This window comes from Sparus aurata, chromosome 8 (assembly GCF_900880675.1).
Source record: "Sparus aurata chromosome 8, fSpaAur1.1, whole genome shotgun sequence".
NCBI lineage: Eukaryota > Metazoa > Chordata > Actinopteri > Spariformes > Sparidae > Sparus > Sparus aurata.
In genome coordinates, this window is record NC_044194.1 from 26,841,694 (window position 1) to 26,869,414 (window position 27,721).

A 27,721-nucleotide genomic window follows, 5' to 3' on the forward strand; every position below is an offset into this window, starting at 1 on the left:
GAAGAGATACATATGCAGTGTTGGGAATGTAACTAGTTAAATGTTCTCACTTAACTCGAAAGTTTCCATTTAATTATACTTTATGTTTCTACTTAACTACATCTCAGAGGCAAATATTAAACTTTTTTCGACAGCTTTAGTTACTAGTTATGTTTCAGGTTACAGTTTTTTATCACCTTCCTGTACAGTGAAAATCATGAATCTCCACATTTGTTAATTTTGAACATTTCTCATTGACTAAAGGATAAGGTGTTCCTTTATGTGTGGAGAAAAATCTCCTTGTTCAGCTTAGTAACCTCTGTAAAACCATCTTGGGTTATTTAAAGATAGACTGCATCATCAAAGCTGAAAACAGGCTGTTTTCTGGCTTTTAGCAGAAATGTGGTTCTCAGAGGACAGCCTATATGATGATTTTATAGAATATGATTATCTTGTGAAGCATTGCTGTAGATTAAACTAATGAACAGTATATAAAGGAGTTAAAATGAGCTCAACCTTAAACATCTACAGCACTAGAACAGTGGCCATCGGGCCAGATTGGAAGCAAGACTGAGCGACATGTGGAGGTTGGTAGCAGCGGACCAACCCAATGTGAGGCATATGAATGGGTAACAAAATCTTTAAAAAATTAAAAACACATTGTTTTGCGTTTCAAATTAGCAATGTTAAGTGTTTACAATGCATATTACTATACAGTATCATTTAAAAGTGGACAATGACCTAGGCTGTTGAGGGGGGTCCTCACTGTAATCACTGCATACAACTCTGATTTAGTTTGTCAGAGGAAATGATGGAGCATCAGCCAATACAAGCTCAGACTCAGTTGAACCACCCAAATTCACATAAAAATGTTCACTAGATGTGTGTGTTGTTCGTTTTTTTATTTATGACAGCTACTCTTTACAAATTGGCTCTTTCAAATAAATAACAGCAATGTCAACATTGATCTCAACATTCCAGCATTGGTTGAGTTATAATTTGCATTCAGTCGTTGTATGAAACATATTGCACTGAGTTGTACTGTATAGTGTGGTCAGCCTCAGACTGACTGTGGAGATTTTGCATGGACTAAGAACAAACATTAGAGATAAACAGTGAGGATGAGAAAGCAACGTTAGCCCGCGCTTAGTAATTTCAGTGTTACATCATCAAAACAGCCCTCCGCCATAGACATCACACACAGACTGAAGCAGACACAAAAACAGGTTAACAAATGGGTATAATTAGCTGTTCTGATCAATAAGACTTTAAATGAAACACACATATCACTGTAACCCCCCCCAGCCTGCAACTCTTCTTCAGTCCTAGCTGACCGCACAGAAGAAATGTACAATACAGTGTGTTTACTGCAGGTGTGTTTCCCCAATGGAGACATGAGGAGGAACTGGAACACCATTAGCGGGGGTCACAGGGAGCACTTAACAGTGACAGAGACAGAGAGAAGGAACAAGAGGAGGGGTAGTGTGTGTGTGTTTGTAGGGGGAGGGTGTGGGTTTAATATATTTGTCGAGGCCAAAGTTTATTCCATCATTAATACTGCTTTGCTGATACCTCAGCCTGCTGGAAGGAAGGTGTTCGGCTCCAGTCCTCAAGGGCAGTCACCCACAGGTGTTTGATCCTCTGTGGTAATTAATGGAAACACCCAGAGCGGCTCTCACTATCACAGACTCTCATTGCCTTTAAACAGAACTCGGAGATTTGAAGATTTTTGACATATTGAGCGTTGGATTATTTGGGCATTGGACTTGTTTAATAGGTGCTGACTAACAACAAATGTGTTTCAGTGCATTTCAACATTTCACAGATGTCAGCGTGTGTCACGACAGCACGATGATGCTGTCAGCTCTCAAAAACCTTTCTTTTCATTCAATGACTTCCATTGAGCCAAGCAAGAAATATTTCAATGCCCAAAATCTAGTTTTGCATTTTCAAGCACCAGTTTTGACAGTTTTCTTTGTGCCACTGTCCATATCATGACAAACAAAACTGTACCAACATTAGTGGTAATTCAGTTCAGGAGGGGCCTAAAATTGCTTGGGTTTTGATGTTGAAGCGGACTGGCTAAGGATGATAAACAACAATGCCAATGATGCCAAAACCATTTTGCGCAATGACATGTTAAAATATGACTTTCTACATGTAATTTGAAAGAAATGGCCAGAATTCAAAGGTAGCACCAAACTATAGGGGGCAGCATAACTGCAAACTGCTGCTCAACATACTGGACCAAGTTTGGCTGGAGCGACTAGCTGCTGCTAACAAGTAGCACACTTAGCTGCAGAGCTAATTGGCTGTTTTAGCTGACAGGAGTCTACTGCAACCTTAGATGACGGGGGAGTTATCTGGCCTCTCAGTGAGCATGTCTTGACACCATATTGGAACTGATCACGGCTGAGACCAAGAGACACTGGCAGTTTGAAGAAAGGAGGTAGAGTATGGAGGTGATTTACAGTGACTTTGAAAAAAACAAGACTGTTTTGGTGAGTTCTGTGTATTTACATTTTAGTTATGTTCACTTTGAAGTGTGTTTTATGATGAATTTGCTAAGCAGTCCAGAGAGAGAGAAACTTGGATTCAGATGGTGTATGGTTGTATTTTTATACAGAAGCATTATGCGGTGTAATGTCGGTGTTAACTAAAATCAAAACTCATTGTGTCAGAACAGTCCCACTTACGAAGATTTTATGAAGATTGTGGCATTCATGAATTTTTTCTTATCTAGGATTTTTTCTTAGGCAAGAACAAATCCTACGAACACTCAGGAGTACTCTCACGCATATTTCAGTGCCGAAATGTTGGCATGGTTGTGTTTTCTTCTCTTGTGTAGTTAAATAAAATGCAATATTACAGTGATAATTCTGTCATATTTATTCATTTATTTATTTATTTCATATTTTTAGTAATTTACAAAGAATTTAAATTCTAAAATAAATTAAATGTGCCAATGATTTAAGATAAATCATATAAATTGGAAACATGCCATCAATTAGTAACCCCCCCGCCCTATTTATACGTGGCATTTCTCCATCCAAGGCCCGCAAAACAATGGCATATATATTGCTCCTGCGGCTTTCATTAATGTAAGAACACAGCTGCGAACAATTCTGAGGCTTACGAACGAGTTGGTGAATTTGACGTAGGGTTTTCTTAAGGAACCTCTTAAGAACAACTTAAGAAAGAATCTAAGAAGATTCCTAAGAAGATATTGGTGAATGAGGCCCAATGTTAAGTGTTGAAAACTTGCATCTTGAAGGAAACATGTATGTAATGATCCTACCCTCTAACCCAAGTTAAATAGTGCAGACACAGTACATTACATTAACACTGTTGTTTCTTCACACTTTTCACATTTTAAAAATGTTTTAAAATAAAGTGTGAAAAATGTGTAAAATGTCTCCCTATCTTAAATATTGCCCCTTTCAAATGCACACTGCTATAATTATTTCTCATTATAACTACCTTTATTTTGATATGCCATTTATACATATTTTGTGGAAAACATGTCAGTGTAACTTGACTTGACATGGGTGTTACGTCCTTCGTGTGTTAAAGGTACAGCTGTGCTCCACAGTGTTCCCCTCCTGCAGCTTACATCAGCACAGACATGTATTCTGTGTCCCAGTACAGTGCTGTAGAGAAAACAGATGACACTGCAGGCAGGGGACATGTCAGTGTCACGAGAACCCTGTATGATGTGATGCATGTTTATTGAAATACATTAAACCTCATGTTCCCAAGTAGAATACAAAAGGGAAGCAGATTTTCAGACTCTATGCAGAGAGAGAAAGGTAGCAAAATGAGTTGTTAATCAGGGGTCATTTGTATGGCACGTCACTTCTTGCTCTTGAGCTTCGATACCATCGAGTAAGCGTTCTCTCACTCGTTTCTGTCACTGACCTCAAAATAATCATGATTTGGGTCATGTGTGTGCACGTGTTTGTTTGTCTGTACCGTGTGTGTGTTCGCTCTGTGAAAATCTGGCGACCTTTCCAAGGTGTTACATACCTCTCGCCACAAAGCATGCTGGGATTGGCTACAAGCCCTCGAACAGACTATTCATGTACAGAGAATAGATGGCTGCAGAGTCCATGTGATGTTCATGAGATGTGTTCCTCAGGAACAAAAGACTGGTTTCACATTTACAAATCCTTTCATGCATGAATTATTCAATTATTAAATTAAATGACAGTATAATATTTTTATTTACACTGCACTTTTTCAGTGATGAAAAAAAAGTGAGGTTTCCAATAATAGATATTTCGAAGTCAGGTAAATGTTTGGTCACAATAACCCAACACGTTCTTAATGTCAAAGCATCCGATTTGGCAGCTTGATCAGTACCCTTAAGCCTCTGACACTCTAGCTACCCCTCTAATGTCAGTTTTGCACATGAAGGGCTCCAAGGTACAGTTAGCAATAATACAACCATTTCTATTAATTTTCTGGGGCAGATCGTAACGCTCCAAGTAACTCCAGGAAAAAAAAAAGGGAACTTGAGAAGTATTAGTGAAAAGAATGTTGGCAGGAGTTTGAACACTACAAACACATTGTGAAGTTTTGACGAAAAAAAAAAACAGTGGTAGAGAAGCGCTGACTGCTGCCCAGGAAAGGAAGAAAAAATAAATAAACAGGTGAATGATTAAGATTAAAGTTAAAGCAGTGGACAGAGAGGGGAGCGAGTGGAGACAGTGGAGGGGTAGAAAATGAAGAGGTGAGGTGATGGTATTAGGGCAGGGCTAGGGAGGGAGAGAGCCGTGGAGGCCAGAAAAACAAGCAGAGAATAAACAGATCGAAGGAGAGAGGAGAGAAAAACAGGCCGAGGTGGAGAGAGAGGCACGGAGGGCTGGAGGCAAACTCAGCGTGAGCCGAGAGAGAGGAGACGGCGACAGACTGGGAGGAAATAAGTGGGGAGAAGTAGAGAGAGAGAGAGGACGGCGGCTCGGCGAGATAAAATGAGAACAGAGATAGACACAGGGACAGGAAAACAGAGCGTGTGCAAAAAAGCCAGAAAAAAACAATGTGTTGCTCTGTTTCGTTTATCTATTTGAATTTAATTGAATTTATTTGAATTATACTGAAAAGAAGCGTTTGGACAAGCAGAGACAGACAATCATCATGAGAGACACAGACCGAGAGACATAGGGAGTGAGACAGACGATCAAGGCAACGAGGACCAGAGCGATGGAGAGGAGAAGAGCGAGAGAGAGAAAATAAAATAAGCAGAGGAGATGGTTGAATTTGCAGTCAGAGCTCTCCTGTCTTTATTACTTTTCTATAGAGCTGTTTGGAAGGAACAAAGGGAGAGTGTGTCTTCAATGTGTGTGGGTCCTGAATGCCCAAGGCTAACAGGAACCTGCCTGTGTGTGTGTGTGTGTGTGTGTGTGTGTGTGTGTGTGCGTGTTTGTGTGTGTACCCACTGCACACACAAAAGACACAAACACACTCACACAGGAACAGGGCGCTCACTGCTTGCCGATGGGTTCTTTTCATTGGAGCCCAAGGCTCAACCTTCAGCGAACATAAGAGAAGCACAAGGCCAAAACGAATGAATAGGAGACACACACACACACACACGCGCACACACACTCTCGAGCACACACGCACACAAATGACCACGTCTTCCCACGCCTCCTCACCATTACTCCCTCTATCTATCCTCCTACATACTTTTTTTCTCATTTTTGTCATGCTGTAATTCTTCCGCAGTTGACAGCAGAATCTATCTATCTATCTATCTATCTATCTATCTATCTATCTATCTATCTATCTATATTTTTGTAATTAAAGGAAAAGTTCCACAACTTTTCATTTCAACATTTCTGTGTCTGGATTAAACTGATGAATCTTTTTTGTTCCTTACATTGGGCAGAGGCTAGCTAATTTACAATGCATCCAGGCTTTATGCTTAGCTATGCTAGCAGTTCACTGGCTCTAGCAACATATTTGATGAACGAGGTATCAATCTTCCCATTTAGCTCTCAGCAAGAAATATTTGACAAGGTTGAACAACTTAGCCATCCTCAGTCCTGTCTCCCATTAGTAGTCCCTTTCACACAGGAGAAGACGCATTAATGGCGCAGCGGCGGTCTGCCGATTCTCCACCAATGGTGATTCACACAGAGTGAAGCTGCTCTGCCTTAAGGGGATAGTTAGTGTTTTTTGAAGCGGGGTCATATAAAGTACATATCTATAGTCGATCTGTTCCCTACTGTAATCACCGATCAGCGCAGCCTCAGTTTGGAGAAGCAGAGAGCCGCTCCAGCCCAGACGCTCAGCTTTGTACTGTGAATGGGGTCCAGCTGCAAAGCGAATTTTAAGCAACTAAAACAAGGCCCACCTAAAAAAACTATAACAGTTCAAGTGTACGTTATATAGAGAAAATTCACACCGCTTTACATCGCAGTCAGACTGCCCTTTCTTTTGGCACTACATTTTCTAAACCTTTGTACCCCTACGCAGTTGCTCTAATGCATAGGGATACGGAGGTTCTACGGTCTGTGTCTCTGTCTGAAATTGTTAAGTTTCGTTGTTATCGAAAGTAAACCTCTAGTCCAGCAATTGGGCCTCGCACTGTATTTCGCCGCTCGCAGATCACCTGTTGCCCAGTTGCGCTAATGCGTAGGGATATGGAGGTTCTACGGTTGAGAAAATGTAGTGCCAAAAGAAAGGCCAGTCTGACGGCGATGTTAAGTGGTGTGAATTTTCTCTATACAACGTACACTTGAACTGATATAGATTTTTTTAGGTGAGCCTTGTTTTAGGTAGTTAAAATTCGCTTTGCATCTGGATTCCGTTCACTGCAGTACAAAGCTGAGCGTCTGGGCTGGAGCGGCTCTCTGCTTCTCCAAACTGAGGCTGCACTGATCGCTGATTACGGTAGAGAACAGACCGACTATAGATATGTACCTTATATGACCTCACTTCAAAAAACACAGATTCACACTGAGACGGAGGCGGGGAATTGCCGCAGGATCCCCGCATCCAAATGGTAGTGTGAATGGGGCTAGTCAATTGTTGCTAGGTCAGACAAGCTTGAAACATAGCAATGCCAATCCTGTTTAGTTGGGCGCAGCAGTGTTTATGAGAGAGATCCTGGGCATCAGGCAATTTAGCTTCAAGAACTTGACAGCAAGGACTACAGTATGTGATAAAAGGATGTTTTCAGGGTGTTGGTTTTATGAACACAGAATCAGATGCAAATTGAGAGTGCAGGGACAGTGGGGCTGTTTAGTACAATATGTTAGTCTGGCCTGCCTAACTCATTGATCCTTTATGTGAATGAGGTTTGCAACTTACAATCTATGACCACGACCACGGCTCTAAAATAGCAGCATCACTGTGCTGTGGATTGAGGACTCCATGGCGCTGTCCGTGATGCTGAAATAGCCAACCGGTTTTTAAATGCACCTTTTTCTCTGAGTCACACCTTTCTGTTAGTTTCATCTCAGATCCCTGATAGTCTGTATTCCCTCTTGTAGAAGGAAGAGGAGGAGGATAACTAAAATTGAATTGTAGAATTCAAAAAGTCCCAGTTATGGTGAAGGCATCCTGTAACAATGTCCTTTGGGAGGTATGTGTTGGTTTGAGGAGTGCAGGCAGAGGGGTGCTCCCATTAAGAATGATCAAATCACACACTGTCTACACAGTTTACTGATTATTAGATAAAAGGACACAAGGTTGTGTCACAAAGGGTCATCATCACAGATGGATGTCATGTTTGCTGTATTGTTCTCATTCAATCAACTGTTCTACATTTGATTCATTAATGCTTTTACTGCAGTTTTATCTTTATTTTATCCTCAGTGAAGTTATTATAATGGTTTTTTTTAGTTTAGATTTTTTTTCTATTAGTACTGGAACATTAGGTCCAGTAGTATTATGTGTACTTTGAAAATTGCTTTTTTTTTTCATTCAACATTTTATTTATTTATTTATTTGGTCCACATGGTCCGCTTTCAGCTTCTCTCATGTGAGATTTTGCTGCTTTGTATGTCAAAAAATGTTGAATATCATTGTGTTTTGGCCTGTTGTCACCTTGGGCATCAGGATAGATAAGCTGGTAATGAAAATTATCAATAGTCTGAGCCCCAGTTTTATCATACCTGTTTCTTTTACATTTCAATCATGGGTGGTGGGTCTGCCCTATCATCAGACCAGTCTGTAACATTCTTTCAAATGACAGCATCTGTTCTCTTGCCTGTATTTCCAATAACCTGTAGTCCATGGTTTTGACTGTGGATCAAACCTGGCTCAAAGTGTACATTGCTCATTGTAAGAACTTCTTGGTTTTCATATTGCTGTATCTGTAACCTCACTCCTCTATGCCAGCCCTGTAAAATCTAGTCACTGTTGCCTTTTGCCAAACTTGCCTTTTCTGCATACAGTGACTATTGATGAATCAATTCTGTTCCCTCAGTTGAATGTCAGCGCTGGTGTACAGTTAACAAGTAGTTCACATGTAATGGCTGTATTATCTGAAACATTATTATTTTCTGAAGTGAATCACTGCAAGATCAAGGTGATGTTGTCAGTGATTCACAAAGCTGAATCTTTCAGAATCCCAGCACTTTGATAGATTTGATTAATTTCATAACTTCATAACTTCACCTGATGCACAAAGGACAGTAGGAACAGTGTAAATAAAGCTATCAAATATGTAAATTCTTAATACTGCTATCAATTCTGAAATCTAGACCTACTGGTGGCATTTCATCAATACATTTCTCTGGATGAACAAAACAAATAAAATTGTTATCTATTATCTGTACAGCCCTAAAACCAACGTTCATACCGAGAGACAGTGCTCAAAAAGGAAATCAAAAGGAAAGCAAGCCAACCGTCTGACAGACAGCACCACAGCCACATCCAAGATGTGACTGCTGTCGTTGAAAATAAAGGCAACTCATCAAGGAGCTCTTTGAATGTTTAGAAGCGGCCCTCTTCAGGTGATGGGACTCCACCATACAGGGTCCCAGTCAAGAGGTCATCTGTGCATCCTGCAGTGGATGTACACACAGACCTAATCACATGCTTTCTAGTGAAGAAAAATAGAGTGCACTGCAGTTAAAGGCTCACTAATAGGCTTGGAGACAAGTGTAATGTTCATCTTTGCTTTGCAGAGGAAAGGAGCTGTTTGGGATTGTTATTGGTAATGCGACTGTTATAGTTTTCTAAAAACAATTTCATTATGCTTTTATGCTTCTGCTTTAGACGTTGTCTGCCCATCAGTCCGTCCTGTTCTTGTTAATGTAATATCTCCAGAATACTTTAAAGGAATGTCTTCAAATTTGGTACAAATGTTCACTTCCACTCAGGGATGAACTGATTAGGTTCTTATTTGTTGGCCAAAGGTCAAGGGGTTATGATCAATGCCACCTCACAAAACACATTTGGCCAGTTTTGAACAAATGTCTGATAGTATAAAATAATGAAGTTATGAGATTTGATAATCAAAAGGTAAGATGTTACACCCTGTGACAACAAAATATTCTACTAAAAGTGTTCTGGCCACCACTAATTCTAGTTTATTCAAAAAATAGGACAGTTGTGCTAATTTAATTCATGAGAAATACTGTTTGCAGGTTAGATAAGCAATTATTCCTGCAAAATGTCCTGTACATTTGCTCCCAATTAGTCCCAATGTTGCAATTTTATAACATTTCCCTGAGATAACCTGCCAAAGGTCTAAGTAATAAAATATTGTCAATAAACTTAATTGCAAGTGAAGTGGACAGTATGCGGGAGTTTTTTCCTGAGAACATTTCCCTTTAAACATACCAAACTTAACTACCTTAAACTACACAACTTTTTCATTCAACATGGGATACTTATGAAAGGTGAAACACATGTATTTTTTTTTCTATAACTGGCCTTTACAGGGAGAGGAATTTGATAAATTAGTGAGATAAACCCGTTTTTTCACGAGATACCTCTATTACTGGTAAAAACCACCTATTGTGACACTTGTGGTGAAAGGCACTCAGTTCCCAGTGTATTGTAACCCACTCGAGATAAAGACTTCACCTAACTGGCACTTAGATGATTACGATGGAGCAAGAATTGTGCAGCTGCAAAAACAAGCTCCTAATCGCTTCAGACGCTCGTGCGGCGGTTCACTCATTTTTATCCAGTAGACGTCACGCTGAGTTCTAATAGGTCTGAAAGTCCAGAAGGAGAAAGAAATCCATGAGAAGAGGGCTGCATGTGTTTGTGTGTTTGTGCATACGACAGAGAGGGAAAGCTAGATAAATAGAAACAGAAGGACAAATGGAGCAGTTTTATATCTCCGCCCAGCTGGTAATCAGACTTCAAAAACACAGCGAGAGGGTTGTGTTCCACTAAGTGGCGATTGATCGCTGTTTGAGTGTGTGTGTATGTGTGTGAGGGGAAAACATGGGTGATAGTTTGACTGATCTCGCTAGATAGACGCGCAAATACACCTGTCTCACTTTGGTCTCATCTTCAGTGTTATCTCTCTTCTTCTTCATCACCCCCCTTGTTGTCTCTGCTGCAATCCCTCGCTCTGAGGAGTGGGTGTGCTCTCCGCTGTCCTCCTCCAATCTCCCTCCTCAGTGTGTGTCCACCGCTACCATGGACACAGCACACACACATAAAAACACACACGGACACCTCTCCAGTCTCTTTTTACCTCAGACTTCTCTCTCTTTCTCTTTCTTGCAACTTCCTTCCTTCTTCCTCGGTCCTCCTCCTCCTCCTCCTCCCTATCTGCTCCCATTTCTCCTCATTAAGCCTCCACCATCTCTATTTTGCCTCCTGCTTAGTCCTCACTTATCAGAGCTACATTTAAATCACAGGAGGAGATCAGAGTTGAGACGGGTCAGATAAGACAGATAAAGATGGGGTGTGTGTGGGTGAAAACAAGTGTGTATCTTTGTCATTCGAGTCCGTGTGTGTGTGTGTATGTGTGTGTGTGTGCACCTGTTTTTGGATTGTTGCATTTTTCTTTTTTTGCCTGGAGCGATGTCGAGTGGACAAGGGGAGTCCAAAGCAGCTCTACCCTCTGTCTCCATCAAAACAAAGCAATTACACGGACACAGACATGAGGGCGCCACCTCTGACGGCCCACACACGAAGAGGGTCGACAAGCCGCTGACTTTGATCTCGACTAACAATGAGCTCTATCTTTAAAAGAACTATCACCTCTGAACAGAAATTCCCATGGCATGTTCCTGTGATCCCTCTCAATCAAGTGGAGACGAGTAAACAAACAAACCTTTTGAAAAAGCTGGTGGCCAAAAAGCCAAAGTTGGAATACATAAAGTTGGGAGACAAGCAGCGCAATTCTGAATATTTGAGGCAGTTTCAATCGTCATTTTCTGCCGTAGCGTTACACCTGTACCTGCACATCAGGGTGTCCACCAGTTAATGACCGTACTAGTGTTGCACGGTAAACCGATACTAGAAAGGTACCGCGGTACCCAGCCGTTAAGAACAATACTTTTTCACATTTTATTAGTATCGGCACTTTATGAACTTTGTGCGGCAGCGAGCAGCGTGTCTGTGTGCAGCTTCTCTCTGCTTCCTCACTGCCTGCAGACAGAGTGAGCGTGGTTTCACGGTGACAGGCAGTCACAGAGCAGAGCGAGACAGAACTGTTGGCTCCTTTGGTCATTATGGATTTAAAACATCGTTTACAGACGGGCTTTGTGGTATCCGTGGGCTTGCCCTTACTGTCGGCAATGTAAGCGAAATATTTCCCTATTTCGCTCCGTGCATCTGCTTTTTCAACAAGCCTAGGACGGTCGGCAGGAGCACTCACGCCACTTTCAGCTGACAGACATGCGGACTTGTTCAAAGAGTTCAAAGAGCTGCAGGTTAGCGATAGACAACATAATGTTAAATATCCCCCGGATGGAAGTCAAGCGAGGTTTGTGTTGTGACAAGCGAACTATTTTCACCATCAGAGTTGCACGAGGCAGTCACGGGTAAAGCTAACTGTTTAACAGTCCGATATGTTTCCACACATCTCTGTATGCAAACACAACGTTCACACTGGTAACATGAACTTTACCATAACGTGCGCTGGTGTTCACAAGTATGCTGATCAATAACACCACTTATAAATGATCTATTTTAAGTCAATCAGTACTAGTAATATAATCATATGTACATTTTTGTTAATAATTTATAATATATATTGTAATTTATATTATCAGAAAATGGTCTGATTAGAGCACAGACCTCCACCAGGTCTTGGTCATTTGTGTTGTACTTTAGTGCACTAATGTAGTTTGCAGGCTAATAATCCAGGGTTTGAACTTTATCAACATCAAATTCAAATTGCAAATTTCCCCTTTGTGGGACGAAAAAAGTATTATCTTATTTTATGAATTGCCAGACTTACAGTTAATGTCATTTATGTTCATTATTTTTATGCTGAATAAAATTGTAGTTAATGTGCTGTTAGTTTTTTCTACTACAAGCACTAAGCTTTTCATGAAAAATCAAGTTATTTAATAATCTCTGAGAGCAAAAAAGACAAATGAACAAAACAAGAAGACACTTGTCTTCTTGGATACAGAAGCTATAAAGCTCAGCAGCTTTTACAAAAATGTATATATAATAAAAATAAATAAATAATTTTAAGTTCCCCGTACTGTCATCTAAAATTTATGCCATTACTTTTTACGTTTTAGTTTTCCGCCGTGGTATCGTTTCAGTATCGGTATCGAGATATTTTAGGCAGGTATCGTACCGAAGTCATAATTTTGGTATCGTGACCACACTAGACTGTACCTAAGCATTGTGTAATCTTTTTAAAAATTAAACTAAAACATGTTGTGCAAGTAGCGATTGGCAGCCACACCTCCTCTTCTTTAGTGCACTGGAGCCCCCCAGAGCTGTATGCTCAGCCCCCTGCTGTTCACACTGTACACCCATGACTGCACTCCCAGATACTGAGAAACTCTATACTGAAGTATGCAGACAACATCACCACCATCATTTGCCGTATTAAAAACGACGATGAGCATTCATATGGGGAGGAAATCAACAATCTTGCAGAGCGGTGCACAGAGAAAAATCAACTACTCAATGCCAGCAACATCAACAAGCTTATTGATGATTTTAGAAAAAAAGAGGCAAAGACACACATCCCTCTCTACATCGGTGGCGCTGAGGTGGAGCAGGTGAACAGTTTTAGGTTCCTGGCTGGAAACATCACAAACTGGCATGTTTAAATGCACTGCCCAGGACAGGAAGGCACAGAGAGTGATTCAAACTGCCTAGAACATCATTGGTACCTATTTAACGGGCTTCAGTGCCATCTGTAAAGTGACGTGTCTACAAAGAGCCTAAAGATATGGAAATACAGCACCCACTACAACCATAGTCTGTTCACCGTGCTGCTATCTGGCAGAAGATACAGAAGTATCTGCCACTGTAGCGGCAGATTTTCTATTTGATTCTATCATTGATGATATAAACCATTAATACAATTGTGGATGAGGTTCTTTATATGATCACATCAATATGAAGCTATTTCGACTGCATCACAGGTTGCAAATGTTTAGTCATGCAATAATTGGCCATCAGCAGCATTTGCACTGTGTTGTATTTCAGGAATAAAACATGAACTGTCACTTTTGCTCATAAGAAAGTCGGAAAAAAGGAGGTGACACATAGAATAATGACATCTGGTTATCCAGCGTTTTCTGCTTAAGGGTTCAAAAAGGTTGGAGGGGTAACGCAAGGGTTTGGTCTATTGTGAGGAGAACTGTTGAACAATGTGTGAAACGCTTGAAGGTGACAATGGACCACAGAGACTTTGCAGACAAAACACTGGCATCCTCTAACCTAAATTGATACTCATGAAAGCAGGAAAAGAAAAACTTTATGGGGCAAATAACAAAAGGTGTCCGAAACAATGGGTCGGCATACAATAGCTGACAACTTTAAAATACAGCGCACTGTCGCCGGCTTTAAAATATTACCCACAAGCTATAGAGCGCCACAGGAATGAGTCCTAAAGCCAAGAAATAAGTTGACATCATTGTGCTTCAGGTTCCCTCATCTCAGAGTCAATTATCTTTTTGAAAGGGTTTTCAGTTAAATGAAATAAGGCCTGTGGATAACACAAGCTTGGGAATTATTGTACGCTATAGAATATATAAGTAAATACCCCACTTTGGAAATTTAAAGCATTTGAGTGTCTAGAGGTGGTTGCTAACAAGTGGTTAAATGAAGCTAGTTCTCATGTTATGCCGAACACAGAGACTCATCTACTCACTTGTCCTTCTTCAGAGGCAAACTATTCTTACTCTAACTTTACATCTTGCAGATTGATCAATTTATAGAAAAAGGCGTTAGTGTAGTAGGAAGCTTAGTGGTGGTAAGTATTGAAGTCATGTGTCTGTTGTCTACTTGGTAATAGCCTAACATTAGATTTTTACTTCTAGCGATGATATTTACGCTTCAAAAATCATAAAAGTGTTGATTTTCTCAACAAAACATTAAGGTATCATAAACTTGTGTTTGCCACAAGGCTTATTTCCTGCAATAATCCAAAATCCAATTGGAAAATCCTATAGGCTCTCGCTAAAAGAGTGTTGTTGAGAGAACCACAAAATTCAAAATTTAATTTAAAAGGTTTATATAATAATAATTATATGTTCTTGTCAACTTCATGGTGGTTCTGTTCTCTGTGAGGAATCAGATAATTATCTCGTGGAAAGAGAAGTTAGTGAGAAGGCTAATAGACTGATGAAGGACATTAGCCTTTCAGTAATGTCCAGCAATTGTAATACAGACAGGGCGGGCATGCCCTCAGAGAACAGTAGAAGGTTAGTTAAGAACCGGCAAGACTTCTTTCCTTGGGGGTCACCTGAGAAGCCTGTCACCTAAGGCCCTTACGACCATCATACTCCGGTTCAATTTGGGAACATTAGGAAATGTATCACTGCCTTTAAAAAATAATCAGTCATATTTCTAATAGGTGACCATTTTCCCCTATAGCCTCTGCCTTTTTCGGGAGCATTGCGTTAAAGATTGCACTTAACACCAATTGTTCTCCAACGTGGAGGAAAAGAAGCAATCCATAGTCCCTCCTCTTTACACGTACGTAGTTTCTTCACAGAATTGGTGGAAACCTGCTGACAAGTGTGCATTTCCTACCTGTAATTATTCAGTGAAAGATATAAATAGATAGAGAAAAAAACAAATCAAAGCTCCAGGCATGAACCTCAGGAAGCAAACGTATTGTAAAAAAAGATGCTGTTTATAAGGACTTGTTTGAAAAGTTCAACTTTCCAAGGTGAACACATTTGGGGGTCATATCCAGAGTCATTCCCAGTTTATACTGAAAACATCTCACACAACATTGTCTGATTCAGTTGCTCTCGACTTAGAGTCTATACTCCTGGTAAAACCACCTATGATGACAATTTATTGTGGATTTTAGGAAACTACAGTTGTATGCAGTGAAATTCAGCTGGCTTTTAATTGCCTTAAAAAACATGACACATCACAGCTCAATACTACAGTAGTTCAAGGTTGTTACAGTAGGTGTATCCCAGCATGGTGCAAGGTGTTCACTCAACCAGCTAATTGCTGATGAAGGGACAAAATATATGAACATCTACCTGCTGTGCACACATTTGCTATAACTACAAGATCTATTATAGGATAAAGTACGTGATAGTAGATGTCAAAAACTGTCAAAACACAAAAGAGAATGAGGAAAAAAAAGACTTAAATCACTTTAGTTATTTAATCCACTAGCTTTGCTAACCTCCGGGGATGGCAATGCTGATTGGTTCAGCACTGTGGTCCAGACTGAGATATCGCTACAGCTACTGGACCCTAAACTGTTGTTTCCATGCACTTCCTCTGACGATTGTGAGTGGTTATTGGTGCTCGGAATAACATATGCAAATAAATAGCTTTGTTTGTGATGGCAGAATAGTTATAGAGATATTAATAGTATCTTCAGCCTCACCAGTGACCTATGCTTAACGACTTTTCTCACATGAAGAGTGTTGAGAAGTCTGCCGAATGTTAAGTTTGTCTTTCCTGAACGAATGTGTGGTCACAGATGTTAAAAGTTGTGATTCCTAGTTTGTGTCTTTGAAACTTCTTGTTTAAAGTTCCCAGTTCTCCACTTGAGCCTCCTGCAGAAACCAATAGTACCAATGAAATATTGAGGTGTTTACAAAATCCCAGCATCTCTTATTCTCACATCCTTCATGTTTTCCTCCTCCTCGCTCTCTGCTCTCCTTTCCCTCCACACCCTCTCCTGCCAATCATCTGCCAGAATTTATGCAGATTTCTCTCTTTAAAAACATGCTGCATTCAGAACTTACGTCCCTCCTCCCCCCCTCCACACCTCCCTCATCCCTCCTTCACTGCCTAAAAATGGATGACCTCAACTTAATTTGGAGAGGCAACATTTCGCGCTCACTCTTTCTGTCTATCTGTCTCGCGCTCTCTTTCCTTCAAGCATCATTAAAGGTTGACCTGACAGGGAGGCGTGGTGCGCGGGGTTGAAGGGTACGTGAATGTGTGCGCTCCTGCTTTTTGGTGTCCTTGTTTTGCTGTGGATATTCATGTCTATGCATGTCAGTCTACTGTATGCGTGTGTAAGTGTGTTCGCGGGTTTGTGTGTGTGTACATTCTGGTGTGTCAGGATCCCTTCAAACGATAAAATGTGTGTAAAATAATGCAGGACGGACGTGGTTTCTGTGTAATGGGCTGACGCTAACTTTTCTTTTTAACCCCTCGACCTTGAACCGATCTGAGCAGAGTTACTGTGTGTGCACTGACCTGAACCATGCTAACATAACACATTTCCAGATAGGTGTCAAGGGCGTAGTACAACCAGCTGTTTAGGAGGAGAGGAGTTTCAGCACTTCCGGATTTAAGTGCAAACCAAGCACATGTGGTTTGATTATATGAGATCCATGAAAGACATCAAATAATTTCAGATAAAGGATTTGCTATTAATCAGGATGACGGTCCAGATGTTCCAAGGCGTCATTGCTTGTAAATGGAAAGAGCCTGTTAATTCAAGACTTTAATAATGTGTGGATTAATAGTTGATTTTTATATAATGCTTTGATGTTCATATAAATCTGTTTATTGCAGCTCTCGACTGAACTCGCAAAAGAAATGTTGGTCACATTAAAACATCACTGCAGTTTTTTAGGTGCTCATGTTATTATATTTTACATCTTTGCGAAATTAGACACTGTTATGGAATTCATTTCCCCTTCTATGCCGATAACTCAGCTGTTTTTGCCTGTAAAGTTGGATGATCACACCAAATGTATTGCATTAGATTTCTTCTGTAGCCTGCTGTGAAACACCGGACGTCAAATAGTTTCATCTTCCGAAATTCAGATGAATTTGAGATGCTGGTCTGCGGCCCTGCTCAACATATATAGAAGTTTCATTAAGACGCAGTAGCTCTCGACAACTGTGTGATTTTCCAAAGTTGGACGTCTTGGTGTAATGTGAAAGCCTTCCCTCTCTTTGATCAGCAAACCATGGGTTTTCTTTCATTTTCTACTCTTTCATTTTATTTTCTTTGTTTCAGTAATATGTTTCTTTAGGTTCAATTTTACAATAAATTCAACACTTTCGGATTCGGAAAAACTCATGTTTTTGCCACAGACACGGCTGGAAATAGCCCCCTGGTCTCCTTCAAAATATCCAGTAGTTTCATGATTACACATGCTGAAATGTCGTTTCAAACTGTCATCACGGGCTTGGCAGCCGTCTTGCTTACCTCCACCACCTTCCCCTCTACTTCCCGATATGGTTATGATGTCACAGATATTGTAGAAATGTCAATATGGTATGTGGCCTATGGCTGGTGATTGGGATGGCTTTACCTAGGTCTTTCAGTTTTATAAGAGTGCAATGCTAAAGCAATCCATATTTTAAAGATGCCCTTTTGAGTTTCTCGTGGACAGAAAATGTGCATTAACATGTTTTTTTTGTTTCTATGTAGCTTTCCATTGTAAGATCCAGGTGTGTTGAGGGAGGAGAGACACTGGGAAAAATCTCCACAACAAAATAAAAAGCAAACAACGTAAAAAACGTAGCTTTAACCATTTCACCCCAATTAATTTTTTTACTACTCCAATATCATAACACCCGAACACACTTTTTGTCTTTTCTCAATAACATATATTTTTGTCTGCTGCTTCAGCATTTCGAACAATCCATATAAATAACAGGTGCAAGCCTTCGTATATCTTACCAATTAATGACGATCCCATCTCCCAGTACCTTTCTTAGTCCTACACACTCTCTCTCTCTCTCTCTCTCTCTCTCTCTCTCTCTGTCTCTGTCTCACTCGCCCTCCCCCTCTCTCTCCCAGGAGGATAGGAGGGTAGACAGACCTATGAAGCTAATTATCGTGGGTCACACAATGAACATTTCACCCTCCCTCCTCGGTGCTCTATCCTGCCTGGCTCCCACACACACAAGCACACTTATTGTATACACACCGAGGTACAAATAGCCACATACACTTGTCGCTTCTTCACCTGGAGGACTGAATACATATTCATGTCCAAACCTTGGACTTTGACCCCATGTGTGTGTGTGTGCAATATATATAAAATTGCACAAATACAGATTACAGAATAGCGAAGGGTATGATGGAGTGGTGTGGGTAGAAATGGCCGTGCAGGAAATAAAGACATTTTGAAAATGAAGAAAAGGGGTGTGGAAAGTGAAATTGCATGAAATGATCTTAAATGATAACATAACTATTAGTGAATGAGGGAAAAGGAACGTGGGAGAAAGGTAAATAGAAGAAGAGAGACAAAACAGGAGCGTGTGACAGCTATGGGTCAACATGGAAGGAGGACGGGAGATGAAGGGGCGGAGGAATGAATGAAAGGATTAAAGAAGTGTTGATGTGAGACATAAAACAGAGATAGATTCAATACGAAGGTGGAGGATGTTAATTTGGAGAAAGGAAGGAAGAGCAGGAGGCCGATATGGGAAGGGGGGGGGGGGGGTCGATTGTAAAGAAACAGGACGATGGTGGCGGAGGAGAGAATTGTGTGATTTGTCAGCAGGAAGAACATCGAAGCCAGCTACACCCACTGCGTCCTCTCTCCTCCTCACTGCCTTTGTATTTTGTCAACTTCTCACCTCTTAATATAAATTGATTTGTGAGAACATTGTAACTTACACAAACAAACTTACATTTGTTGCCATCCTATTAGGAACATTCAGTTAGGTGTGATGAAATCTTGTACGATAACCAAACAACAGATCTTTCCTTTGAGAGGCTTAGTACACTCTGTTTTTGTTGATACACTGTTAAAACTGAACAACAGATGCAAGTAATTGCACCAATTTTAGCAGGTGTCGCTAATGGAGGGATGATAAATGAGTATCTACTACAGCGGTTGCTATGAGAATTTTAATCCATTCTATCTTAAACTGGCAATAAAGATGATTTCTGCTTCAACATATCATTATGAAATAAATGTTAATTGCACAATGTAATGGGTGCAGAAGAATTCAACCATCAGTGATTACATTAGTTTCTTGTAAACCTCACTATCAGTGTACAATTTTGTCTACCATTGGGCACATGGTCACCCAGGAAAAGGAAAGTTAACTGGCAATCCATTTTTATTAATGACTAAGTGATAAAATAAACTCCCGCTTTGTCCTCTGTTGTTTTGTGTGAATCTGAGCTAAACTGAAAAGATCCAGTTGTCTTTACAACAGCTACACCAACATTGGTAACACTTGAACGTGGGTCTGTCTGTTGCAACTTCAACATTTTATTAATATTCTATTGACATGCGGTGCTAAAAAAATATATATTTCCAATTTTAGCAGTGCAGCGGCAAGCACACTACATCACTGTACGGTATGATTATTCCATAACGACCGACTAAGTCTTCCGGTCAAATGTTCCTTTTCCCAGTGTTTTAGTCATATATGAATTTCTGCAGCCCATTATAGGGCTTATGGGAAAAAAATGTATTTAAACTGTATCCAGCTAAAAGCAGAAATGTTTGATAAACATAATAAAGATCTTTTTTGGAAAAATGATCATTCCTGTACGATAAATCCGGTAAGTGTTGCAAGGACCTGGCAGGATGCAGGAGCAGAGCAGGCACAAACATAGTAATAACACCGCTGACATAGACTTTAAAGGAGAACTTCGGTCGATTTAAACATGCAGCTTCATTGCTCAAGCTACCCTTGACTTGCCAGTACCGAAGACGCGAACAAATTTGATCCAGCCACTACAGAGCTCCGTGAACGGAGACGTAGCATTGAACGCTAACAGCATGGGGTCAGAACTTCACACTGTGTTTTAAGCGTCTTAACATGCTCCACATCTCACACCAAAAGTTATGCAACATCAGCAGACACCTTAGCACACAGCACTGTAGCGTGTATGACTCAAAATGAATAAAAAAGTAGTTAAAACAGTGTGTTTGTGCAAGGAGCTACTTACCTGTTTGTTGACATCCGTGTGTTCCGGTAGCTAGACCAAACTAGCGTATCCATCGAGTGTGCACTTAACAGGCTTAACAGGCTATTGTAAGGCTCATGGCTCATGACAGGCTGCAACATGGACATGTACATTATGAACATTAACACGAAAATGCTTGATTACGTTTCCGTCTCCGCCAGTGAGGGAGTAAATGCACGCTCGACGGATCAGCTAGTTTAGTCTAGCTACCGGAAGACGCCGATGTCAACAAACAGGTAAGTAGCTCCTTGCACAAACACATTGTTTTAACTACTTTTTTATTCATTTTGAGTCATACACACTACAGTGCTGTGTGCTAAGGTGTCTGCTGATGTTGCATAACTTTTGGTGTGAGATGTGGAGCATGTTAAGACGCTTAAAACACAGTCTAAAGTTCTGACCCCATGCTGTTAGCGTTCAATGCTACGTCTCCGTTCACGGAGCTCTGTAATGGCTGGACCAAATTTGTTCGCGTCTTCGGTACTGGCAAGTCAAGGGTAGCTTGAGCAATGAAGCTGCATGTTTAAATCGACCGAAATTCTCCTTTAAGCTTTTTTCCTGCTGTCACGAGTCAGAATGTGTGCTATGAAAATAGCATGGCGCTTAAATTGAGTAAAAGTCACAGCTGAGGATGCTTGTGATGTCACGACTTTCCACACTGGTTCATTCATCTGGTGATACTGAAGTGAGGAGGCCTTGAAGAAACATAAAGAAGAAGCTGAGCTGTTATGCATCTCTTTTTAAACATTTTATGAATTGATAATACGACAACATCCTGTAGGTGAGTGGGTATGGGGGGGTTGTAAGCATAAAGACCAAAATTGTCCATCTTGTAAACCTGCCATCCCTCTCCATCTCCCCTTGAGGTCTAGTCCCATTCGGACCCAGAACTATAACTGATAAATTATTGAGAATTATTATTTTAACAGTTTCTATTTTAACAGACACAACTTTTTGAACCCAGAAAACTCATGGACCAAATGCATGTGTTTTGAAATATCTCACATGATGCTATCTGTACATTCTGAAAATCATCGCGACTAAAGTCAGACCAATATGAAAATCAGCCTCATATCAGTCTGGAGACAGTGACAGATTATTATAAAGAGGGTTCCTACTGGACAATCTTTTTTCTAAGAAATTGCAGACATCCTGTATCACTTCTGAACTGTAGCTTCTTTTAGCTTATTGGCCCAAATGGTATGTTGTATCTTTGATAAACTCATATTAGCCAGTGTATAAGCCCGGCTGTTGTATCAGTGCAGTAAAAAGAATATACCTGCAGGAAAACCTTGTGTGTGAATAATCCCTGTCGGTGTTTCTGAACTCAAACTGCAGCTACTTAACTTTAGTGATGATTCCAAATATCCTGGCATCAACAGAGAGTCGTAATTTTTAAAGCCTTTCCGTGACGTGAATGTGTCCGGCCCCCCTATCAGGCAGTAAATCTGCTGTTTACTCTTGACTACAAAAAAGTGGGATCAGTTGATGAATTACGTAAGACATGTTGCACAGAGAAGTGTCCTTTTATGTCCCAGGAGTTGCTTTCTCTACCAGCGATTGAAATAAACCAGCCATATGATCGCTCAACATGCTTGTCCACAGCCCTCAGTGATGTTTGTGTGTGTGTGTGTGTGTGTCAGCTTTTCCATCACTGGCCCTTGACAGTGGGGTGTCAGAACTCACTGACAGCTGACCCACACTGCCTGCATGACTAATGAAAGCACACGCACACAAACACACTTCAACACACAAACACACACACCTCCTGAAATTTCCCAGTTATACGTGATTGTACTTTTCTCTCCGATTTTCTCTTTCTAAGTCTTTACACTTTATCCATCTTTTCCCTGTGTGAGCAGCATCAGTGTGTGTGTGTGTGTGTGTGTGTGTGTGTGTGTGTGTGTGGACAGCTGTGCACTACCGATCTTCCGTTCCCTGTGGACAGTTCATGCTGTGCAGGTGTGCACCAGTTCTCCTCTATATGTCCTACACACACACACACACACACACACACACACACACACACACACACACAACTGATGGAAGAGAGGGTGACAGCTGAGAAGAAGAGAAATCAAGTTGAAAAGCATGTGAAAAGGAGAAAAGACATGTGGGAACCCAAAATACAACTTGTCCTTTTACCTTGATACTGCCATCACTGTGTGAGCAGACAGACTGACAGTACATCAGCTACATTTAGTGTATGCAAAAATATTATGCCCTAGGAAAATGTGTGAAAAAATGGCTGTTTTTTTGGGGTTTTTTTTAGAACTCATTATGAATAATGAATAATGAAGAGCTGCCAAAACACATCAGGACCAAAACAAAACACCCCTGTTTAAACCCTCTTTTACTTTCTGTGTGATCACTCAAACATCCCTTCTCTCACAGGCTAACGCACATAAATGATTACATGGTTAACAAAAGATGTGTGTATATGTACATCACTTATACAGATCACTGATGAGAAATTTGTTGAGAGGATTGATTTAAGGGTCGTGTTACTTTTGAATTCCTGCTGAAATCTCATCCCAGATAGCATAATTGCAAAACTAACATGTACCAGACCAATCGTTACAATGAACGGATAAACGTGTCTTGTACAATTTTGCTAACTCAGAACTGATATCACTGCTGTCCATGATATAACCTGGTGGGCCTGGCTGGCATTTATTTATTTTTTTTATGTTATGAATGTAATGTTGCTAAATGGGGGCAACCTGGAGTAAACCCATTTTAACCCAGGTAGACAAGAAACCCCTTACAGCGAATACTGAGCCTGGGAATCCAACCCTGACCATTGCTGTCCGGTTTGCAAAATTGAACATGTGTTGACATTGTGTCTAGTGTGGGCCACATCTGAGTTGCAGCAATTTTGCCATCTGGGATGGTTGTTTCCTCTTGTTTTGCAAAAGTGGCGCAGTGGTCAGCACTGTTGCCTCACGGCAAGGGCTGTGGAGCAGGGCTTTTCTTTGCAAAGTTTACATGTTCTCCCTGTCTCTCTGTGCAGTAGATTGTATGATATATGACATGAATAACTATTCGTTGTCTTCTTCTTGTTTTCATCCCAATAAAGAACCCCAGCAGAGAGCACTTGGAAGGGAATTGTAGCCCCTATTACCAGGTGATCTTAGTCTGCTTGATTAGTCTTAGACCAGCCCAAACGAACCGAACCAAATGGGCAAACGTACCGGAGTTTGAACTGAACCCAGAAGGTCAGTAGTAAAAGCATCCCAAAGCCCTGCCAGTTGCCCTTACCAGAGAAGAGAGAATTACCAACAAATTATGGATTCATCTTGAAAGAGCCTAACAGAAAAACCATGGGGTCATCAAGTTAAAAGGGATCATCTTCCTGAATGTGCTCTGGACTGCTTTTGGAAATCTACTCACCAGATTTTTAAGAAGTGCAAAAAATATGCCTGATTGTGATGTAAGAGGAAAGGTGAGGCATGTCAAAGATGTAAGTACAGCCTAACAGAGCAGCTAGCATGGTTGTAGACTCTTTGGCCCAATCCAAATACACCCCTCGCCCCTTCAGCTTGCCCTACCCCTCCGTTTTGTGCTGAAGAGTAGGGTGTCCTGACTCTTGATGAGGCAACATGGCCCTCCAAATGGTTAATTTCCAGAGGCACACTTCAAACTGAGGGTTATGAGAACTCTGTTGTTTCATTGTATTATTGCCGTTTTCTTTAACAAGCATAAAACAATTGTTACTCATTTACTGATGTCTCAGTATAAATGAGTATTCACGCATTCAATGTTTCATGGCTGATTTGTGCATGACAGTCACGCACTTTGATGTTTTTCCGTGTTGCGTTCTCCCTTTTTGGTGCTGTGGGACACCTGAAATTTGAAGTCCAGCAGAGGAGACTAGCAGGATACGTGTGAGCGTCTCCATCAGACAAAATGCTACTGTGATTATACCAGGATTGCCTTAGAAATGCAAAAGTAATCACCACAGCTGAAGACTGGATCACATTGCAATGAGGTAATAAGACAGCATATTGCAAATGTCTGGTTGCGTCCGTTTACAGCCATTTTACAGCCACGCCATTGATGACTACTGATGATGTATGAGGGTCTCGACGGGTTGTCCCATTTCATAGGGGGAGATTACAACCGCTACCCCTTGGGACTCTAAAACGAGTTGGGGTTAAAATTGCAAACGGGACTGAACCTCATTCTTGTTTCAAGACTGTGTGCTGTGTTGGACAAATAGAACATAAAGGCAGACCGAGTGACATGAGCGTTGCTTTCCATCACAATCAAATCTATTCTCAGGTACATCTATACTTAATTCAGAAGAAACCAGGGGCACCATGTGTGTCATCGCTTCAGCTTACACCATGGTAGGGGGATATCTTGTAGATAACCAGCAGTATCTCAACAGAGAGGAAAGAAGAACTTATAGCAGACATGCAGACAGACACTCACCCTATCTCTGTCTTGCTCTCTGTAGCGCATACACACACACACAATTGATGCCAGTCTTCCCTGTGAGGGCAGAGTCAAGTGTTCCGTTGATGTTTTTCTCTCTTCATGAATATTAATGAATCGCTCTTTCCATCAAAACACAACCAGTACTCATTTACACAGAGACCATGCACAATCACACACAATCACACACACACACACACACACACACACACTAAAAAGCATGTGTGTGAGCAAAACATATTCCTGCGCAACCAAATTAAGGCTAAAAATATGCAATAAATCCCTTAAACATTTTGTCCACATTCCTCATTGACTTCCTTTCACTAAAGTGATGAATTGCTGATGTGTGATGATGTGTGTTTCACTTAATATTGCTATCAAGGGTATTCGTCAATGGGAAGATTGGGCAAAGTCACTCAAGAGGACGCAGAAAGCCAGATTGTTATGTTTTTAGACTTGTAATACCAGAACCGGGTGGGTGGGTAGATAGGTAGATAGGTAGGTAGGTAGGTAGGTAGATAGGTAGATAGATAGATAGATAGATAGATAGATAGATAGATAGATAGAAAAATAAAAAATAATATTATCAAGAGCGAAAGGGGAACAGAGATGAAGTGTTAAGTGAGGTAAGAGCAGGGGTGGAGTTGGGTGGTAGCTAAACTGGCGTGTAACGCTGAGGCTGTGTGCCGTAGCCAGATTTGCAGGCAATTAAGTTGGATTTACTGGACCCACGATGAGATCCTGATGGACTGTGTGTTTTCATATTGGACCTGGGGTACAGGTAAGCCCTGATGCTTTCTGCCCCCCCACCCCAGCTTTTCTCTTCCTCTCTCTTAGTCTTCTTCGCTCACCGTCAGCTTGGAGGCTTCCTGCGGGCCGGGCTGTGCAGTCACTGGTGGAGATGTGCGAGCCGCTTGTAATCAAGACTAAACCTCCCCCGAGGCCTGCCGAGAGGAGCCTCACAAACAAAATGCTTTATGAAGGGAGAGGTGACACACACACACACACACAGATACATGCACAAGCCCCTGCTGGGTCAATACACTGAGAAAAAAGCAGTTGTTTTGTGAATTATCTTAGTAGTATTAAAGGTATAATATGTAAGAATTCGGCATTAAGATGTCTAAAACAACTAGACCCTTGTGATATATGCGTTGAGTTATGTACTGACATTACGCCAAATGTTTCCAACTATGTTCAAATCCAGAGAAATCTAGGTAGGGAAGGCGGCAAAGGAATACAACTTTAAAACAAAACCTGAACCGTGATCATTTGTGCCTGAGTTAGATATATTTTTCTCAGCAATGCTGGTTTTTCATTGGTGGGCCGCCTCACCAGGTGAACGCTAAGATAAGCTACCACTGCACTTAAACGCTGTGCTACAAAGCTTACAAACGGCATCCTGTCCGGAAAATCCATATCTCTCTCTCTCTCTCTCTCTCTCTCTCTCTCTCTCTCTCTATATATATATATATATATATATATATATATATATATATATAGGGTTTTGATTTTAGATTTGACGGAGCATTGTAAAGCTTGTCGGCATTGTCGGACATGGTGCTTTTATTTCTGCGCCACATATCGCGAGAGTCTCACACTGACCTCTGAACTTTTATGAGAGTTTGAAGACGCTGTGAGGAAGAAGCAGCATAGCAGCTAGTTGCTTCATAGCAATCATTAGCTTGAGCTCAGTGAATTAAAACATGCATTAAAATCACTAATTTCCTTTCTGATTAAGTGATTCGATTGATATATTTGTGTGTTTTTCAAGTGCTTTTAATTCTTTAAAATCAATGGATGGTATTCTTCAGACTGCAGAAGAAGACTAACCTTCAGACTGATTCCCGCTGCCTTACACATATCCTTACTGTGCATATTGCCACTTAGGCTGACTAATAAAACAAAAAGTTGAAAGTCAGTCAGACATTTAATTTTTTTTTTTATATTCATCCAAAGCACCTGGTAAGGTCCTCTGTTGCATGGGATTATTATTTATATATTTTTTACACTCCATTTGAAGTTAATAAATACAGAGTGGGCCAGTTGGCGCAAGTTCAACCGTCATGACTGAACGGACAAAGAAAGAAGTGCCACTGACAGAAACCCATACGTCAACAGACAGAGCCTCAGAGAAAATGAAGACAAGACACCGAAGAGATGGAGAGAAGCGAGTCAGACTCATTGAGGGACACACACACACAGCAGGAGGCTTTCAAGGAAAAAAGTGACAAAGACAATATGAAGACATACAGGACGAGCGATGGGAAAACTGTGAGAAGTAAGAGAGGAGATAAGAGGGGGATAAATTTGAGTGCAGGCCATTAGCTGTTGTTCTCCGAATGCTATGTTAGCAGTTTACACACACACGCACACACACACACACACACACAGTGCTAACAGTTTACACAGCACTTTATTTCTCCCATAAACAAAGCAAAGCCCAGCTTGTCCTCGGAGCAGTCATATATTACCAACGGAAAAACCCTAGAAGACTGCAAGAGTGTGTGTTCTAGTGTGTTTGTGTATGTGTTTTGTGTAACACAAAGCTAATTAGGTACTTTCAGTGGGCTAACTCGCTACTACTCCACTGGATGTCTGTTAGTGTTACAGTCGATTTTCTAACCATGTTGCTGCAGAAAAACAGCCATGTACTGCAGTATGTAAATCTGAGCGCACCGACAGAGATGTGAACTGACAAAGCTAGTGAAGAGATTTTGGTTCAATGACAATTGAAACAGTTTAGTCATTTGAATATGGGAATGAGAAATGAATCAGCTGTCTACATTTTCTTCTTTCTCTTTGCAT